Raw genomic sequence first — 6099 nt, 5'->3', positions numbered from 1 at the left:
TGAGTCTGAACTAATAGGACTTGGTGGCCTTGAGCAGTAGGCATGACCTCTTTAGATGGCTTCCCCAACTATAAATTAGGAATAATGGTACCTGTCCTATAGTTTTGAGGATTAAATAAAGCAAACATACACAGCATTCATCAGTACTTGGCTCATTCATTAGTTATCTCTTTATGAGTGTGAACTATTATTTCTATCACTGTCTACATGTACTGACATGAAAATATTCCCAAGATATTTTTTAAAGAGCAAGGTAACCAATTAGTGTGTATAGTGTTATCATTTATGTGAAAAAAAAATCTGTATAAACACACACACATACATCCTGTAATATGCATATCAATTCATCCTGTAGTATGCCTATCAGTTTTTGGAGGAAGAGATAAGAAACTGCTAAGTGATTAGTTTTGGGAAGTAGGATATAGGTTGAGGGGACTTTGGAAAACTTTGTTTTGTATGTTTCTGTTGTGTGCGCAAGTTTTTAGCACATGCAACATACCAAGGAAAGAAATATTTTAGAAAGACCACATATTGAAAAGGTAGAAACTAGGTTGTTGGTTTTCTTTTTTTTTTTTTTTTTTTTTAAAACTGTAGGATTTCTTGGCATCCTTAACACATGCTAACATATTTTTAATCTCTCAGGGGAGCAAAATCCTTGAAATGGTGTGCCTCAGAACCTCCTCAGTCTAGGAAACAGGGAGTGCTAAGGCTGGCCAGAACCACAGAAAAATCTAGGCTAAGCATTTTGCAGTAGTCAGACTGCTCTTCCCACATTCAGCTGGGAAAGGTGCCTTAAGTCATGACAGCTCTTTGAGACAACTTTTGACTGGTCCCCAAGCAACTCATTCTTAAACCCCGTAAGTTGTCTTCATCTCTCCGGTTTATGCCTCGCTTTGTAGATGAATGACCTGCAAGTTCCCCAGGAGCTGGAGGAGGGGGAAGTATCTGTGCTCTACCACCCTGGGTACCTCATTTCCCACGTGTGTCCTTAGATGGGTACATGCCTGCCCCACGCCCTGGACCTGGGTGAGCTCTCCTGGCACAGTCTCTCCTAACTTCTTTACCTTCTCTTGTTCCCTCCATGTGTGGAGGCAGATTTTTCTTCCTCCTCTCAACTGCCTTTTTTGGGGTTGGGGGATACTGGGAGGGCAGAGCAACTAAGGGATCATTCATTTTTAGTATTTACTAGTTAATATTTTACTACTTATCAAAAAGATTCTCAGACACACAGAACTCCTAGTGACCTATCAAAAGCATTGGAAGCTAAATGAGCCCACACATCAACACTTGCTACCCAACAAATAACCATGACCATGTCTTTCCTCATTCAATGAGTTAATATTTGTCTAAGGGGCTCATAACGGTGCCTGGCATATGGCAACTGCTGTTCTTATTACTGTGTCATTATACTCTAAACTCAACATTTCTCACTATTTAAGAGTCTCTGGAATTACTCAGATTTTCAGTAAACAATTTTATACGATGACTGTGGAACACAGAGATAAGCAAGTGACGTGATCTGCCAAGTATGAGGTTTTCATCGCAATGGGAAAGTGAGAATAAAGCAGAACTACAGAACAAGAATAAACAGACTCTCTCTTCAGTTACCACTGTTGCTAATGAGATGTCTTGGATTCTGTACTTGTCCAGTGGGATTCTCCTTTCTATGTGAGTGGTTCTTAAACTTTAGCACACATCAGAATCCCATGGAGAGCTTGTGAAAAAAGACTGTTGACTCCACCCTCCGGAATTTTTGAATTAGTAGGTTGGTAGAGCCCATTAATACAATTCTAACAAGTTTCAGAAGATGCTGAGGCTATTGGTCTAGGGCCTACACCCTGAGACCCACTGCCCTATACATACATTTAGAACCTGACATTTAAAAGTGCATCTTGCTTGAATCAGGTCATCTGGCCAGCTTGTCAACATCAATCAAGGTCCTGTCTGTCATTCATTGCATTTAGTCGGTGGCATCCATGCATCCAAGAGCATGGTCCCTAGGGCCTCATACAGATCTCATGATACACGTGTGCACCCGGCTGGCTAAGGCAAAAACCTCAGTCAGTGAGACCCCTCCTTTTTAGGCTCACCACAATCCACTATCCATCACAGCATTTTTCAATCCTAAACTTTAAATTCACTGGGGAACTTAAAAACAAAAAACCACCCAGGCCCTCCCCCACAGTGTGTGAGTGTGTTAGCCTGGAGTGCCCTTGGGCCCTGGTACTTTAAAAAATCTCTCTGGTTGATTCTATTGTGCAACCGAGGCTGAGAACCACCACCTAGAGGTCTTTCTGGTTTTATTAAATCAACACAATCGAACTCTCCTACTGCTCATATCACTTTAACTCCTTTAAGTTTTAATAAGCCTTTATTTAAGGTATTGTGAGAGATGGTCAAAAGCTTTGCTGACATCAAGGTATATTTTCCTACAGCTTCCCATCTTCTATATGGTCACTGTACTTTCAGAAACATAAAATTACATTGGGCTAGCATGACATGATCTTAAGGAATCACCTATTTTAAATGTTTGCACTGTTGAGGAATTTTGCCTGGAGCCAGTCTCAAGCTCACATAACTGATTTAGTTCAAGTCATCATAAGTAATGATAACATTTATTGCTTGTTAACTTGGTGTCCGCCACAGTACTCAGTGCCTATCATAAATATTAGCACAATAATCCTATGAAATAGCTGTTATTTCCATTTTACAGATAAGAAATCAGGGTCAGATTCCAGCTGACTCCAGGGCCTGTGCTTTTAGCTGTGAGATGTTGCTTCTATTTATATTTACCTGGCTCCATCTTGTTCCTCAAATGTTTTACAGTGATTTACAAGGATATTAAAGATTTAAGAAAGCGTGAAATAACTGGAATGAAGTAGAATCGGAGAGGGTCAAAATGAGTCAGATCCAAATGCCTGCACATTTGTTAATGGGAGGGCCACCAATTTGGTTTTGAGTGTTCTGGAAATGTCAAGTTAAAATAGGGTCACATGTTCAATTACACAGTTGACATCGGATTAAAAACAAACATTATTTGGGAGAAATACCTGAAAAGTTCTGGGGCTTTCTTAAAGAAGGCACTGAGCATTAAAGGGAGGACTGCAAGGATATCCTCATGATCCATGTAGACAAGCGTTTCATTGGGCTCAACGAACCATAACTTACGTCATCCACTTCCTACCTCATTAAATAAACTGGGAAGTTTGGCTGGCTCTGTAATTCTTCAAAGATCTCTGTCTTCCCATTTCCAGTGCCTCTTTCCACCACTGTCACCTCATTCCAAAAAAACAGCAATAGGAGTTGTGCAATTTTTTCTTCTTTTGCTCAGATTTTCTCAGTACCCTGGAATGCAATTTGAACAGTCAGGATTTACTTTTGTAGAATTTCACAAAGTCTCTTTTAGGCTCTCATGCCATGAAATCACACCTAATTTTTTCCTCAACTTTAAGGAATGTCTTCCCAATGCCCAGTTTCCCTTTGCAGATGGTAACAGCAGGAAATTGACAGGGCTGTGTCCACTGGCTGTCAGATCTGCAGCGGACATCATCATAAACTGAGATAACAAGGTCACTCCCTGCTGGGTGTCCACTACAATGTCCATTTCACCAACTCATTCTTCCTTGCAGTTTAATGCTAAGAATAGCAGATTCCCTTGTGTCCATTAAAACTGTCAGTGTATCAAGCCAAGAATTTGTCATTTATACTTATTGGACTATACAGTAATGGAACATTTATCTTGAAAATATTGGTATTTTCTTGCCATCTGAAAGAGATATGGTGTTAAGTGGATGCTAAGTGGGTTAGTTTGTTTGGGCTACTCAGACAGGATAATTTATAAACAACAGTTCTGGAAGCTGGGAAGTCCAAAATCGAGGCACCAGCAAATGTGGTGTCTGGTGAGGGACTGTTCCTCATAGAAGGATGGCACCTTCTTCCTGTGTCTTCACATGGTAGAAGGGCAAGGTAGCTCCCTCCAGCTTCTAAGTGCACTGATCCCATTCATGAGCGTAGAGCCCTCATGACTTAGTCATCTCCCAAATGCCTTGCCTCTTAATTCCATCACATTGGATATTATATTTGAACACATGAATTGAGGGGGGATGGGGCAACATCAACATTCAGACCACAGCAGTGGGTTTGGGTTTTTTTTAAGGTCTTGGCTCAAGACTCAAAGCCAGGATAGAATCATTTGTCATTTGGAAAAGACTCTTCCATCTTCTAATATTAAGTCACCCAGAACACTCTCACCCAACTCCTCTGTTAGCTGGTTCCTTCCCAGTCTCACTTGAATACCAGCTCCTCAGCTGAGTCCTCGCTGAACATTCTAGGTAGGCAGCCCCCACCTCATGATTGATTTTTTGTTTACTTATTCCAATTACCTATCTCCCTCACTAGAATAAAAGCGCAACGATGACAGATACTTACTTTGTCGTCTCAGGACCTAGAACAAGGCTTGGTACATAGTTGAGGGCTGGAGAGTGAAAGCAGGGGAGACGTCATGCTCGCTGAGCTGGATATGGAGAGGCAGGCAGGTGAAACCATACTGTGCAAAGACAGTGCGGCTACAGTGAAGAGAGACAGACCCAGAGTGAAAAAGCTAATATCCTTTCTAATAACTAACCCATTTAGATGACTTGAGCATATGAAATTTAGGAGTAAATTTGAGAGTCACTTATTTCAAAGAAAGGAAAGTAAATAGATTATGCCCTCCTTGGTAAGAAGTACCAAGCAGAGATAGGCATTCGGTATCATTAAGCAGACCCGCATGCAAACCTGCCTCTATCTCCCTAATGCGCTACTTTGCCGTCTGCAGTTTCCCCAAGATGGCACCTCAGGAGGTCACCCTGTAGGGTGCTGAGAGCCAAAGCCCAAGTTTAACAGTAATCAGAGTCACCTCTTCCAACAGTTGGAAGAGATTAGAAACATAGTTACAGGGTTTAGAAAGAAAAGATTTCTGGAAGAGCAGAAAGGAGACACCCCAAATTGGTCAACACCGATCCAAATATGGAGTAAGAAAAACAAGGGCAGGAAGATGTAGTCAGAAGAGTGAGGAAAGCAGGCAAATGACTGGGAAAAAGGATGTAACAAAGCTGTCCCCCCACCCCTTGGCCATGCCAGGTTGTCCAGGCTGTCTTCAGTGGGTCTAAGGAAAGGGCACTGCAGTAATAAAATGCCATGATTCACAAGGAGTGATTCACAGCCTCCATTCTTCACACACACTGTTCAGTTCTTCTCTGTCTTCTCAGCCAAGCACTTTGTAGGCTCAGAACCACGAGTCTTCGGTGGCACTGCAGGGAAGGGCTGGGCGCGAGACGGTTGTCTACAACAGGACCATGCAGGGGGGCAGGTAGCCGTGTGGCCAAAGGCCTTAGACTAGAACTTGCTACCTCTGTCCCTACCATGATTATTCAGAGCAGAGGCTCCAAGTGGGGTGGGCCCAGGAAAAGATGATGGAGGAAGTGCTAGAGAGTGCTTTTCAGAAAAGGGTTTGGAAGCATTTCTATGGGTTAGGTCATCTTTTGGCCAAAAATCATGTGAGGGTGTTACTCAAACAATCCTGGAAACTGCTTTTATGATTTGTTCAAAACTTTCCAAATGAAGAGTTTCGGTGTTTTAAAGTCTTTGGTTAAAAAGTATAAAACCTTTTATACATTTGTGTCATCTGCCATGAGAGAAGATGGAAATTCATTACTCAGATTTCCATAAAAACCTTTGCATAACTGATGAAGAAAAATGAAGAATAAGCAATTATGACTTAATGTGACTAGTTGTGTTCTTCTTCCGTTTAGAGTTACTAAATTTTGGAAGTCAGTGCATTAAAATCAACCATAAAACTAAGCTGAACTTGTAACTGACATGTGAATTACTAATCACAGTTTTAAAGCATTTACAGTAATGAGATGCTCATTATTCTTAAAAATACTGAATAGGAATTTTATCATTAATATTTTTAAACGTTGTATTTTAACCTCATTCAAAACTTCTAGAATACAATTTAGTCATGCACAAAATTTATTAATAAACATACATCTTGTGGTAGAAATCTAAACACTTTACTACTAAGGTTTACAACCAAGACAGTTGTATGGTTATTTT

At 40.9% G+C, this 6099-nt stretch overlaps 1 long non-coding RNA gene across 1 annotated transcript; it reads right to left on the bottom strand.

The window, feature by feature from the left end:
- Nucleotides 1-563: 563 nt before the first annotated feature.
- Nucleotides 564-5629, bottom strand: LOC117085267. Its single transcript, XR_004437899.1, has 2 exons — nt 4429-5629; nt 564-3345 (listed from the first exon to the last, which is right to left on the bottom strand). It is a non-coding gene; the product is annotated as an uncharacterized LOC117085267 (long non-coding RNA).
- Nucleotides 5630-6099: the final 470 nt, after the last annotated feature.

Source organism: Trachypithecus francoisi, unplaced genomic scaffold, assembly GCF_009764315.1.
Source record: "Trachypithecus francoisi isolate TF-2019V2 unplaced genomic scaffold, Tfra_2.0 Lachesis_group1, whole genome shotgun sequence".
NCBI classification, from domain to species: Eukaryota; Metazoa; Chordata; class Mammalia; order Primates; family Cercopithecidae; genus Trachypithecus; species Trachypithecus francoisi.
The sequence above is the reverse complement of the archived record's forward strand: the minus strand, read 5'-3'. Positions and strand labels throughout refer to the sequence as shown.